Here is a 15,657-nt window from a genome sequence, read left to right on the forward strand (position 1 = left end):
ACAGTCAAGAGGAGAGAATTCATCAAGTTTAATAAGCACAAACACTGTATAAGTCGAATTTCAGCATTTTTGTGTGACCGGGAAAACCACAGTCACAAGCCGAGCTGCAGTTCCATAGAAACTTGCCGTTTTACCGCTGTACCTAAAAATGGGTAGAAAGTACTTTTTCTCCCTTCCTGTTAATGCCACAGACTTCGCCTTTACAGGGCACACTTTATCTATCTTCCCCGCTTCAGCCCATGAAATATTGAGCTTCAAATGTGTTGTTAACGTTGTGTAAAAAAGTTGCTCACAGCTGTTCTAGGAACACATTGTGAAATCGCGTATATCTTTGCTTCTACACATAGCAATGTATTGTGCTTTGCTTTACACACTATTCTACAGTCAAGAGGAGAGAATTCATCAAGTTTAATAAGCACAAACACTGTATAAGTCGAATTTCAGCATTTTTGTGTGACCGGGAAAACCACAGTCACAAGCCGAGCTGCAGTTCCATAGAAACTTGCCGTTTTACCGCTGTACCTAAAAATTGGTAGAAAGTACTTTTTCTCCCTTCCTGTTAATGCCACAGACTTCGCCTTTACAGGGCACACTTTATCTATCTTCCCCGCTTCAGCCCATGAAATATTGAGCTTCAAATGTGTTGTTAACGTTGTGTAAAAAAGTTGCTCACAGCTGTTCTAGGAACACATTGTGAAATCGCGTATATCTTTGCTTCTACACATAGCAATGTATTGTGCTTTGCTTTACACACTATTCTACAGTCAAGAGGAGAGAATTCATCAAGTTTAATAAGCACAAACACTGTATAAGTCGAATTTCAGCATTTTTGTGTGACCGGGAAAACCACAGTCACAAGCCGAGCTGCAGTTCCATAGAAACTTGCCGTTTTACCGCTGTTCCTAAAAATGGGTAGAAAGTACTTTTTCTCCCTTCCTGTTAATGCCACAGACTTCGCCTTTACAGGGCACACTTTATCTATCTTCCCCTCTTCAGCCCATGAAATATTGAGCTTCAAATGTGTTGTTAACGTTGTGTAAAAAAGTTGCTCACAGCTGTTCTAGGAACACATTGTGAAATCGCGTATATCTTTGCTTCTACACATAGCAATGTATTGTGCTTTGCTTTACACACTATTCTACAGTCAAGAGGAGAGAATTCATCAAGTTTAATAAGCACAAACACTGTATAAGTCGAATTTCAGCATTTTTGTGTGACCGGGAAAACCACAGTCACAAGCCGAGCTGCAGTTCCATAGAAACTTGCCGTTTTACCGCTGTACCTTAAAATGGGTAAAAAGTACCTTTTCTCCCTTCCTGTTAATGCCACAGATTTCGCCTTCACAGGGCACACTTTATCTATCTTCCCCGCTTCAGCCCATGAAATATTGAGCTTCAAATGTGTTGTTAACGTTGTGTAAAAAAGTTGCTCACAGCTGTTCTAGGAACACATTGTGAAATCGCGTATATCTTTGCTTCTACACATAGCAATGTATTGTGCTTTGCTTTACACACTATTCTACAGTCAAGAGGAGAGAATTCATCAAGTTTAATAAGCACAAACACTGTATAAGTCGAATTTCAGCATTTTTGTGTGACCGGGAAAACCACAGTCACAAGCCGAGCTGCAGTTCCATAGAAACTTGCCGTTTTACCGCTGTACCTAAAAATGGGTAGAAAGTACTTTTTCTCCCTTCCTGTTAATGCCACAGACTTCGCCTTTACAGGGCACACTTTATCTATCTTCCCCGCTTCAGCCCATGAAATATTGAGCTTCAAATGTGTTGTTAACGTTGTGTAAAAAAGTTGCTCACAGCTGTTCTAGGAACACATTGTGAAATCGCGTATATCTTTGCTTCTACACATAGCAATGTATTGTGCTTTGCTTTGCACAATATTCTACAGTCAAGAGGAGAGAATTCATCAAGTTTAATAAGCACAAACACTGTATAAGTCGAATTTCAGCATTTTTGTGTGACCGGGAAAACCACAGTCACAAGCCGAGCTGCAGTTCCAAAGAAACTTGCCGTTTTACCGCTGTACCTTAAAATGGGTAAAAAGTACTTTTTCTCCCTCCCTGTTAATGCCACAGACTTCGCCTTTACAGGGCACACTTTATCTATCTTCCCCGCTTCAGCCCATGAAATATTGAGCTTCAAATGTGTTGTTAACGTTGTGTAAAAAAGTTGCTCACAGCTGTTCTAGGAACACATTGTGAAATCGCGTATATCTTTGCTTCTACACATAGCAATGTATTGTGCTTTGCTTTACACACTATTCTACAGTCAAGAGGAGAGAATTCATCAAGTTTAATAAGCACAAACACTGTATAAGTCGAATTTCAGCATTTTTGTGTGACCGGGAAAACCACAGTCACAAGCCGAGCTGCAGTTCCATAGAAACTTGCCGTTTTACCGCTGTACCTAAAAATGGGTAGAAAGTACTTTTTCTCCCTTCCTGTTAATGCCACAGACTTCGCCTTTACAGGGCACACTTTATCTATCTTCCCCGCTTCAGCCCATGAAATATTGAGCTTCAAATGTGTTGTTAACGTTGTGTAAAAAAGTTGCTCACAGCTGTTCTAGGAACACATTGTGAAATCGCGTATATCTTTGCTTCTACACATAGCAATGTATTGTGCTTTGCTTTACATACTATTCTACAGTCAAGAGGAGAGAATTCATCAAGTTTAATAAGCACAAACACTGTATAAGTCGAATTTCAGCATTTTTGTGTGACCGGGAAAACCACAGTCACAAGCCGAGCTGCAGTTCCATAGAAACTTGCCGTTTTACCGCTGTTCCTAAAAATGGGTAGAAAGTACTTTTTCTCCCTTCCTGTTAATGCCACAGACTTCGCCTTTACAGGGCACACTTTATCTATCTTCCCCGCTTCAGCCCATGAAATATTGAGCTTCAAATGTGTTGTTAACGTTGTGTAAAAAAGTTGCTCACAGCTGTTCTAGGAACACATTGTGAAATCGCGTATATCTTTGCTTCTACACATAGCAATGTATTGTGCTTTGCTTTACACACTATTCTACAGTCAAGAGGAGAGAATTCATCAAGTTTAATAAGCACAAACACTGTATAAGTCGAATTTCAGCATTTTTGTGTGACCGGGAAAACCACAGTCACAAGCCGAGCTGCAGTTCCATAGAAACTTGCCGTTTTACCGCTGTACCTAAAAATGGGTAGAAAGTACTTTTTCTCCCTTCCTGTTAATGCCACAGACTTCGCCTTTACAGGGCACACTTTATCTATCTTCCCCGCTTCAGCCCATGAAATATTGAGCTTCAAATGTGTTGTTAACGTTGTGTAAAAAAGTTGCTCACAGCTGTTCTAGGAACACATTGTGAAATCGCGTATATCTTTGCTTTTACACATAGCAATGTACTGTGCTTTGCTTTACACACTATTCTACAGTCAAGAGGAGAGAATTCATCAAGTTTAATAAGCACAAACACTGTATAAGTCGAATTTCAGCATTTTTGTGTGACCGGGAAAACCACAGTCACAAGCCGAGCTGCAATTCCATAGAAACTTGCCGTTTTACCGCTGTACCTAAAAATGGGTAGAAAGTACTTTTTCTCCCTTCCTGTTAATGCCACAGACTTCCCCTTTACAGGGCACACTTTATCTATCTTCCCCGCTTCAGCCCATGAAATATTGAGCTTCACATGTGTTGTTAACGTTGTGTAAAAAAGTTGCTCACAGCTGTTCTAGGAACACATTGTGAAATCGCGTATATCTTTGCTTCTACACATAGCAATGTATTGTGCTTTGCTTTACACATTATTCTACAGTTAAGAGGAGAGAATTCATCAAGTTTAATAAGCACAAACACTGTATAAGTCGAATTTCAGCATTTTTGTGTGACCGGGAAAACCACAGTCACAAGCCGAGCTCCAGTTCCATAGAAACTTGCCGTTTTACCGCTGTACCTAAAAATGGGTAGAAAGTACTTTTTCTCCCTTCCTGTTAATGCCACAGACTTCGCCTTTACAGGGCACACTTTATCTATCTTCCCCGCTTCAGCCCATGAAATATTGAGCTTCAAATGTGTTGTTAACGTTGTGTAAAAAAGTTGCTCACAGCTGTTCTAGGAACACATTGTGAAATCGCGTATATCTTTGCTTCTACACATAGCAATGTATTGTGCTTTGCTTTACACACTATTCTACAGTCAAGAGGAGAGAATTCATCAAGTTTAATAAGCACAAACACTGTATAAGTCGAATTTCAGCATTTTTGTGTGACCGGGAAAACCACAGTCACAAGCCGAGCTGCAGTTCCATAGAAACTTGCCGTTTTACCGCTGTACCTAAAATTGGGTAGAAAGTACTTTTTCTCCCTTCCTGTTAATGCCACAGACTTCGCCTTTACAGGGCACACTTTATCTATCTTCCCCGCTTCAGCCCATGAAATATTGAGGTTCAAATGTGTTGTTAACGTTGTGTAAAAAAGTTGCTCACAGCTGTTCTAGGAACACATTGTGAAATCGCGTATATCTTTGCTTCTACACATAGCAATGTATTGTGCTTTGCTTTACACACTATTCTACAGTCAAGAGGAGAGAATTCATCAAGTTTAATAAGCACAAACACTGTATAAGTCGAATTTCAGCATTTTTGTGTGACCGGGAAAACCACAGTCACAAGCCGAGCTGCAGTTCCATAGAAACTTGCCGTTTTACCGCTGTACCTAAAAATGGGTAGAAAGTACTTTTTCTCCCTTCCTGTTAATGCCACAGACTTCGCCTTTACAGGGCACACTTTATCTATCTTCCCCGCTTCAGCCCATGAAATATTGAGCTTCAAATGTGTTGTTAACGTTGTGTAAAAAAGTTGCTCACAGCTGTTCTAGGAACACATTGTGAAATCGCGTATATCTTTGCTTCTACAAATAGCAATGTATTGTGCTTTGCTTTACACACTATTCTACAGTCAAGAGGAGAGAATTCATCAAGTTTAATAAGCACAAACACTGTATAAGTCGAATTTCAGCATTTTTGTGTGACCGGGAAAACCACAGTCACAAGCCGAGCTGCAGTTCCATAGAAACTTGCCGTTTTACCGCTGTACCTAAAAATGGGTAGAAAGTACTTTTTCTCCCTTCCTGTTAATGCCACAGACTTCGCCTTTACAGGGCACACTTTATCTATCTTCCCCGCTTCAGCCCATGAAATATTGAGCTTCAAATGTGTTGTTAACGTTGTGTAAAAAAAGTTGCTCACAGCTGTTCTAGGAACACATTGTGAAATCGCGTATATCTTTGCTTTTACACATAGCAATGTACTGTGCTTTGCTTTACACACTATTCTACAGTCAAGAGGAGAGAATTCATCAAGTTTAATAAGCACAAACACTGTATAAGTCGAATTTCAGCATTTTTGTGTGACCGGGAAAACCACAGTCACAAGCCGAGCTGCAATTCCATAGAAACTTGCCGTTTTACCGCTGTACCTAAAAATGGGTAGAAAGTACTTTTTCTCCCTTCCTGTTAATGCCACAGACTTCCCCTTTACAGGGCACACTTTATCTATCTTCCCCGCTTCAGCCCATGAAATATTGAGCTTCACATGTGTTGTTAACGTTGTGTAAAAAAGTTGCTCACAGCTGTTCTAGGAACACATTGTGAAATCGCGTATATCTTTGCTTCTACACATAGCAATGTATTGTGCTTTGCTTTACACATTATTCTACAGTTAAGAGGAGAGAATTCATCAAGTTTAATAAGCACAAACACTGTATAAGTCGAATTTCAGCATTTTTGTGTGACCGGGAAAACCACAGTCACAAGCCGAGCTGCAGTTCCATAGAAACTTGCCGTTTTACCGCTGTACCTAAAAATGGGTAGAAAGTACTTTTTCTCCCTTCCTGTTAATGCCACAGACTTCGCCTTTACAGGGCACACTTTATCTATCTTCCCCGCTTCAGCCCATGAAATATTGAGCTTCAAATGTGTTGTTAACGTTGTGTAAAAAAGTTGCTCACAGCTGTTCTAGGAACACATTGTGAAATCGCGTATATCTTTGCTTCTACACATAGCAATGTATTGTGCTTTGCTTTACACACTATTCTACAGTCAAGAGGAGAGAATTCATCAAGTTTAATAAGCACAAACACTGTATAAGTCGAATTTCAGCATTTTTGTGTGACCGGGAAAACCACAGTCACAAGCCGAGCTGCAGTTCCATAGAAACTTGCCGTTTTACCGCTGTACCTAAAATTGGGTAGAAAGTACTTTTTCTCCCTTCCTGTTAATGCCACAGACTTCGCCTTTACAGGGCACACTTTATCTATCTTCCCCGCTTCAGCACATGAAATATTGAGCTTCAAATGTGTTGTTAACGTTGTGTAAAAAAGTTGCTCACAGCTGTTCTAGGAACACATTGTGAAATCGCGTATATCTTTGCTTTTACACATAGCAATGTACTGTGCTTTGCTTTACACACTATTCTACAGTCAAGAGGAGAGAATTCGTCAAGTTTAATAAGCACAAACACTGTATAAGTCGAATTTCAGCATTTTTGTGTGACCGGGAAAACCACAGTCACAAGCCGAGCTGCAATTCCATAGAAACTTGCCGTTTTACCGCTGTACCTAAAAATGGGTAGAAAGTACTTTTTCTCCCTTCCTGTTAATGCCACAGACTTCCCCTTTACAGGGCACACTTTATCTATCTTCCCCGCTTCAGCCCATGAAATATTGAGCTTCACATGTGTTGTTAACGTTGTGTAAAAAAGTTGCTCACAGCTGTTCTAGGAACACATTGTGAAATCGCGTATATCTTTGCTTCTACACATAGCAATGTATTGTGCTTTGCTTTACACATTATTCTACAGTTAAGAGGAGAGAATTCATCAAGTTTAATATGCACAAACACTGTATAAGTCGAATTTCAGCATTTTTGTGTGACCGGGAAAACCACAGTCACAAGCCGAGCTGCAGTTCCATAGAAACTTGCCGTTTTACCGCTGTACCTAAAAATGGGTAGAAAGTACTTTTTCTCCCTTCCTATTAATGCCACAGACTTCGCCTTTACAGGGCACACTTTATCTATCTTCCCCGCTTCAGCCCATGAAATATTGAGCTTCAAATGTGTTGTTAACGTTGTGTAAAAAAGTTGCTCACAGCTGTTCTAGGAACACATTGTGAAATCGCGTATATCTTTGCTTCTACACATAGCAATGTATTGTGCTTTGCTTTACACACTATTCTACAGTCAAGAGGAGAGAATTCATCAAGTTTAATAAGCACAAACACTGTATAAGTCGAATTTCAGCATTTTTGTGTGACCGGGAAAACCACAGTCACAAGCCGAGCTGCAGTTCCATAGAAACTTGCCGTTTTACCGCTGTACCTAAAATTGGGTAGAAAGTACTTTTTCTCCCTTCCTGTTAATGCCACAGACTTCGCCTTTACAGGGCATACTTTATCTATCTTCCCCGCTTCAGCACATGAAATATTGAGCTTCAAATGTGTTGTTAACGTTGTGTAAAAAAGTTGCTCACAGCTGTTCTAGGAACACATTGTGAAATCGCGTATATCTTTGCTTTTACACATAGCAATGTACTGTGCTTTGCTTTACACACTATTCTACAGTCAAGAGGAGAGAATTCATCAAGTTTAATAAGCACAAACACTGTATAAGTCGAATTTCAGCATTTTTGTGTGACCGGGAAAACCACAGTCACAAGCCGAGCTGCAGTTCCATAGAAACTTGCCGTTTTACCGCTGTACCTAAAATTGGGTAGAAAGTACTTTTTCTCCCTTCCTGTTAATGCCACAGACTTCGCCTTTACAGGGCATACTTTATCTATCTTCCCCGCTTCAGCACATGAAATATTGAGCTTCAAATGTGTTGTTAACGTTGTGTAAAAAAGTTGCTCACAGCTGTTCTAGGAACACATTGTGAAATCGCGTATATCTTTGCTTTTACACATAGCAATGTACTGTGCTTTGCTTTACACACTATTCTACAGTCAAGAGGAGAGAATTCATCAAGTTTAATAAGCACAAACACTGTATAAGTCGAATTTCAGCATTTTTGTGTGACCGGGAAAACCACAGTCACAAGCCGAGCTGCAATTCCATAGAAACTTGCCGTTTTACCGCTGTACCTAAAAATGGGTAGAAAGTACTTTTTCTCCCTTCCTGTTAATGCCACAGACTTCCCCTTTACAGGGCACACTTTATCTATCTTCCCCGCTTCAGCCCATGAAATATTGAGCTTCACATGTGTTGTTAACGTTGTGTAAAAAAGTTGCTCACAGCTGTTCTAGGAACACATTGTGAAATCGCGTATATCTTTGCTTCTACACATAGCAATGTATTGTGCTTTGCTTTACACATTATTCTACAGTTAAGAGGAGAGAATTCATCAAGTTTAATAAGCACAAACACTGTATAAGTCGAATTTCAGCATTTTTGTGTGACCGGGAAAACCACAGTCACAAGCCGAGCTGCAGTTCCATAGAAACTTGCCGTTTTACCGCTGTACCTAAAAATGGGTAGAAAGTACTTTTTCTCCCTTCCTGTTAATGCCACAGACTTCGCCTTTACAGGGCACACTTTATCTATCTTCCCCGCTTCAGCCCATGAAATATTGAGCTTCAAATGTGTTGTTAACGTTGTGTAAAAAAGTTGCTCACAGCTGTTCTAGGAACACATTGTGAAATCGCGTATATCTTTGCTTCTACACATAGCAATGTATTGTGCTTTGCTTTACACACTATTCTACAGTCAAGAGGAGAGAATTCATCAAGTTTAATAAGCACAAACACTGTATAAGTCGAATTTCAGCATTTTTGTGTGACCGGGAAAACCACAGTCACAAGCCGAGCTGCAGTTCCATAGAAACTTGCCGTTTTACCGCTGTACCTAAAATTGGGTAGAAAGTACTTTTTCTCCCTTCCTGTTAATGCCACAGACTTCGCCTTTACAGGGCACACTTTATCTATCTTCCCCGCTTCAGCCCATGAAATATTGAGGTTCAAATGTGTTGTTAACGTTGTGTAAAAAAGTTGCTCACAGCTGTTCTAGGAACACATTGTGAAATCGCGTATATCTTTGCTTCTACACATAGCAATGTATTGTGCTTTGCTTTACACACTATTCTACAGTCAAGAGGAGAGAATTCATCAAGTTTAATAAGCACAAACACTGTATAAGTCGAATTTCAGCATTTTTGTGTGACCGGGAAAACCACTGTCACAAGCCGAGCTGCAGTTCCATAGAAACTTGCCGTTTTACCGCTGTACCTAAAAATGGGTAGAAAGTACTTTTTCTCCCTTCCTGTTAATGCCACAGACTTCGCCTTTACAGGGCACACTTTATCTATCTTCCCCGCTTCAGCCCATGAAATATTGAGCTTCAAATGTGTTGTTAACGTTGTGTAAAAAAGTTGCTCACAGCTGTTCTAGGAACACATTGTGAAATCGCGTATATCTTTGCTTCTACACATAGCAATGTATTGTGCTTTGCTTTACACACTATTCTACAGTCAAGAGGAGAGAATTCATCAAGTTTAATAAGCACAAACACTGTATAAGTCGAATTTCAGCATTTTTGTGTGACCGGGAAAACCACAGTCACAAGCCGAGCTGCAGTTCCATAGAAACTTGCCGTTTTACCGCTGTACCTAAAATTGGGTAGAAAGTACTTTTTCTCCCTTCCTGTTAATGCCACAGACTTCGCCTTTACAGGGCACACTTTATCTATCTTCCCCGCTTCAGCCCATGAAATATTGAGGTTCAAATGTGTTGTTAACGTTGTGTAAAAAAGTTGCTCACAGCTGTTCTAGGAACACATTGTGAAATCGCGTATATCTTTGCTTCTACACATAGCAATGTATTGTGCTTTGCTTTACACACTATTCTACAGTCAAGAGGAGAGAATTCATCAAGTTTAATAAGCACAAACACTGTATAAGTCGAATTTCAGCATTTTTGTGTGACCGGGAAAACCACAGTCACAAGCCGAGCTGCAGTTCCATAGAAACTTGCCGTTTTACCGCTGTACCTAAAAATGGGTAGAAAGTACTTTTTCTCCCTTCCTGTTAATGCCACAGACTTCGCCTTTACAGGGCACACTTTATCTATCTTCCCCGCTTCAGCCCATGAAATATTGAGCTTCAAATGTGTTGTTAACGTTGTGTAAAAAAGTTGCTCACAGCTGTTCTAGGAACACATTGTGAAATCGCGTATATCTTTGCTTCTACACATAGCAATGTATTGTGCTTTGCTTTACACACTATTCTACAGTCAAGAGGAGAGAATTCATCAAGTTTAATATGCACAAACACTGTATAAGTCGAATTTCAGCATTTTTGTGTGACCGGGAAAACCACAGTCACAAGCCGAGCTGCAGTTCCATAGAAACTTGCCGTTTTACCGCTGTACCTAAAAATGGGTAGAAAGTACTTTTTCTCCCTTCCTATTAATGCCACAGACTTCGCCTTTACAGGGCACACTTTATCTATCTTCCCCGCTTCAGCCCATGAAATATTGAGCTTCAAATGTGTTGTTAACGTTGTGTAAAAAAGTTGCTCACAGCTGTTCTAGGAACACATTGTGAAATCGCGTATATCTTTGCTTCTACACATAGCAATGTATTGTGCTTTGCTTTACACACTATTCTACAGTCAAGAGGAGAGAATTCATCAAGTTTAATAAGCACAAACACTGTATAAGTCGAATTTCAGCATTTTTGTGTGACCGGGAAAACCACAGTCACAAGCCGAGCTGCAGTTCCATAGAAACTTGCCGTTTTACCGCTGTACCTAAAATTGGGTAGAAAGTACTTTTTCTCCCTTCCTGTTAATGCCACAGACTTCGCCTTTACAGGGCATACTTTATCTATCTTCCCCGCTTCAGCACATGAAATATTGAGCTTCAAATGTGTTGTTAACGTTGTGTAAAAAAGTTGCTCACAGCTGTTCTAGGAACACATTGTGAAATCGCGTATATCTTTGCTTTTACACATAGCAATGTACTGTGCTTTGCTTTACACACTATTCTACAGTCAAGAGGAGAGAATTCATCAAGTTTAATAAGCACAAACACTGTATAAGTCGAATTTCAGCATTTTTGTGTGACCGGGAAAACCACAGTCACAAGCCGAGCTGCAATTCCATAGAAACTTGCCGTTTTACCGCTGTACCTAAAAATGGGTAGAAAGTACTTTTTCTCCCTTCCTGTTAATGCCACAGACTTCCCCTTTACAGGGCACACTTTATCTATCTTCCCCGCTTCAGCCCATGAAATATTGAGCTTCACATGTGTTGTTAACGTTGTGTAAAAAAGTTGCTCACAGCTGTTCTAGGAACACATTGTGAAATCGCGTATATCTTTGCTTCTACACATAGCAATGTATTGTGCTTTGCTTTACACATTATTCTACAGTTAAGAGGAGAGAATTCATCAAGTTTAATAAGCACAAACACTGTATAAGTCGAATTTCAGCATTTTTGTGTGACCGGGAAAACCACAGTCACAAGCCGAGCTGCAGTTCCATAGAAACTTGCCGTTTTACCGCTGTACCTAAAAATGGGTAGAAAGTACTTTTTCTCCCTTCCTGTTAATGCCACAGACTTCGCCTTTACAGGGCACACTTTATCTATCTTCCCCGCTTCAGCCCATGAAATATTGAGCTTCAAATGTGTTGTTAACGTTGTGTAAAAAAGTTGCTCACAGCTGTTCTAGGAACACATTGTGAAATCGCGTATATCTTTGCTTCTACACATAGCAATGTATTGTGCTTTGCTTTACACACTATTCTACAGTCAAGAGGAGAGAATTCATCAAGTTTAATAAGCACAAACACTGTATAAGTCGAATTTCAGCATTTTTGTGTGACCGGGAAAACCACAGTCACAAGCCGAGCTGCAGTTCCATAGAAACTTGCCGTTTTACCGCTGTACCTAAAATTGGGTAGAAAGTACTTTTTCTCCCTTCCTGTTAATGCCACAGACTTCGCCTTTACAGGGCACACTTTATCTATCTTCCCCGCTTCAGCCCATGAAATATTGAGGTTCAAATGTGTTGTTAACGTTGTGTAAAAAAGTTGCTCACAGCTGTTCTAGGAACACATTGTGAAATCGCGTATATCTTTGCTTCTACACATAGCAATGTATTGTGCTTTGCTTTACACACTATTCTACAGTCAAGAGGAGAGAATTCATCAAGTTTAATAAGCACAAACACTGTATAAGTCGAATTTCAGCATTTTTGTGTGACCGGGAAAACCACAGTCACAAGCCGAGCTGCAGTTCCATAGAAACTTGCCGTTTTACCGCTGTACCTAAAAATGGGTAGAAAGTACTTTTTCTCCCTTCCTGTTAATGCCACAGACTTCGCCTTTACAGGGCACACTTTATCTATCTTCCCCGCTTCAGCCCATGAAATATTGAGCTTCAAATGTGTTGTTAACGTTGTGTAAAAAAGTTGCTCACAGCTGTTCTAGGAACACATTGTGAAATCGCGTATATCTTTGCTTCTACACATAGCAATGTATTGTGCTTTGCTTTACACACTATTCTACAGTCAAGAGGAGAGAATTCATCAAGTTTAATAAGCACAAACACTGTATAAGTCGAATTTCAGCATTTTTGTGTGACCGGGAAAACCACAGTCACAAGCCGAGCTGCAGTTCCATAGAAACTTGCCGTTTTACCGCTGTACCTAAAAATTGGTAGAAAGTACTTTTTCTCCCTTCCTGTTAATGCCACAGACTTCGCCTTTACAGGGCACACTTTATCTATCTTCCCCGCTTCAGCCCATGAAATATTGAGCTTCAAATGTGTTGTTAACGTTGTGTAAAAAAGTTGCTCACAGCTGTTCTAGGAACACATTGTGAAATCGCGTATATCTTTGCTTCTACACATAGCAATGTATTGTGCTTTGCTTTACACACTATTCTACAGTCAAGAGGAGAGAATTCATCAAGTTTAATAAGCACAAACACTGTATAAGTCGAATTTCAGCATTTTTGTGTGACCGGGAAAACCACAGTCACAAGCCGAGCTGCAGTTCCATAGAAACTTGCCGTTTTACCGCTGTACCTAAAAATGGGTAGAAAGTACTTTTTCTCCCTTCCTGTTAATGCCACAGACTTCGCCTTTACAGGGCACACTTTATCTATCTTCCCCTCTTCAGCCCATGAAATATTGAGCTTCAAATGTGTTGTTAACGTTGTGTAAAAAAGTTGCTCACAGCTGTTCTAGGAACACATTGTGAAATCGCGTATATCTTTGCTTCTACACATAGCAATGTATTGTGCTTTGCTTTACACACTATTCTACAGTCAAGAGGAGAGAATTCATCAAGTTTAATAAGCACAAACACTGTATAAGTCGAATTTCAGCATTTTTGTGTGACCGGGAAAACCACAGTCACAAGCCGAGCTGCAGTTCCATAGAAACTTGCCGTTTTACCGCTGTACCTTAAAATGGGTAAAAAGTACCTTTTCTCCCTTCCTGTTAATGCCACAGATTTCGCCTTCACAGGGCACACTTTATCTATCTTCCCCGCTTCAGCCCATGAAATATTGAGCTTCAAATGTGTTGTTAACGTTGTGTAAAAAAGTTGCTCACAGCTGTTCTAGGAACACATTGTGAAATCGCGTATATCTTTGCTTCTACACATAGCAATGTATTGTGCTTTGCTTTACACACTATTCTACAGTCAAGAGGAGAGAATTCATCAAGTTTAATAAGCACAAACACTGTATAAGTCGAATTTCAGCATTTTTGTGTGACCGGGAAAACCACAGTCACAAGCCGAGCTGCAGTTCCATAGAAACTTGCCGTTTTACCGCTGTACCTAAAAATGGGTAGAAAGTACTTTTTCTCCCTTCCTGTTAATGCCACAGACTTCGCCTTTACAGGGCACACTTTATCTATCTTCCCCGCTTCAGCCCATGAAATATTGAGCTTCAAATGTGTTGTTAACGTTGTGTAAAAAAGTTGCTCACAGCTGTTCTAGGAACACATTGTGAAATCGCGTATATCTTTGCTTCTACACATAGCAATGTATTGTGCTTTGCTTTGCACAATATTCTACAGTCAAGAGGAGAGAATTCATCAAGTTTAATAAGCACAAACACTGTATAAGTCGAATTTCAGCATTTTTGTGTGACCGGGAAAACCACAGTCACAAGCCGAGCTGCAGTTCCAAAGAAACTTGCCGTTTTACCGCTGTACCTTAAAATGGGTAAAAAGTACTTTTTCTCCCTCCCTGTTAATGCCACAGACTTCGCCTTTACAGGGCACACTTTATCTATCTTCCCCGCTTCAGCCCATGAAATATTGAGCTTCAAATGTGTTGTTAACGTTGTGTAAAAAAGTTGCTCACAGCTGTTCTAGGAACACATTGTGAAATCGCGTATATCTTTGCTTCTACACATAGCAATGTATTGTGCTTTGCTTTACACACTATTCTACAGTCAAGAGGAGAGAATTCATCAAGTTTAATAAGCACAAACACTGTCGAATTTCAGCATTTTTGTGTGACCGGGAAAACCACAGTCACAAGACGAGCTGCAGTTCCATAGAAACTTGCCGTTTTACCGCTGTACCTAAAAATGGGTAGAAAGTACTTTTTCTCCCTTCCTGTTAATGCCACAGACTTCGCCTTTACAGGGCACACTTTATCTATCTTCCCCGCTTCAGCCCATGAAATATTGAGCTTCAAATGTGTTGTTAACGTTGTGTAAAAAAGTTGCTCACAGCTGTTCTAGGAACACATTGTGAAATCGCGTATATCTTTGCTTCTACACATAGCAATGTATTGTGCTTTGCTTTACATACTATTCTACAGTCAAGAGGAGAGAATTCATCAAGTTTAATAAGCACAAACACTGTATAAGTCGAATTTCAGCATTTTTGTGTGACCGGGAAAACCACAGTCACAAGCCGAGCTGCAGTTCCATAGAAACTTGCCGTTTTACCGCTGTTCCTAAAAATGGGTAGAAAGTACTTTTTCTCCCTTCCTGTTAATGCCACAGACTTCGCCTTTACAGGGCACACTTTATCTATCTTCCCCGCTTCAGCCCATGAAATATTGAGCTTCAAATGTGTTGTTAACGTTGTGTAAAAAAGTTGCTCACAGCTGTTCTAGGAACACATTGTGAAATCGCGTATATCTTTGCTTCTACACATAGCAATGTATTGTGCTTTGCTTTACACACTATTCTACAGTCAAGAGGAGAGAATTCATCAAGTTTAATAAGCACAAACACTGTATAAGTCGAATTTCAGCATTTTTGTGTGACCGGGAAAACCACAGTCACAAGCCGAGCTGCAGTTCCATAGAAACTTGCCGTTTTACCGCTGTACCTAAAAATGGGTAGAAAGTACTTTTTCTCCCTTCCTGTTAATGCCACAGACTTCGCCTTTACAGGGCACACTTTATCTATCTTCCCCGCTTCAGCCCATGAAATATTGAGCTTCAAATGTGTTGTTAACGTTGTGTAAAAAAGTTGCTCACAGCTGTTCTAGGAACACATTGTGAAATCGCGTATATCTTTGCTTTTACACATAGCAATGTACTGTGCTTTGCTTTACACACTATTCTACAGTCAAGAGGAGAGAATTCATCAAGTTTAATAAGCACAAACACTGTATAAGTCGAATTTCAGCATTTTTGTGTGACCGGG

This window comes from Ascaphus truei (genome assembly GCF_040206685.1).
Source record: "Ascaphus truei isolate aAscTru1 chromosome 15 unlocalized genomic scaffold, aAscTru1.hap1 SUPER_15_unloc_1, whole genome shotgun sequence".
In the NCBI taxonomy this organism is placed as follows: domain Eukaryota; kingdom Metazoa; phylum Chordata; class Amphibia; order Anura; family Ascaphidae; genus Ascaphus; species Ascaphus truei.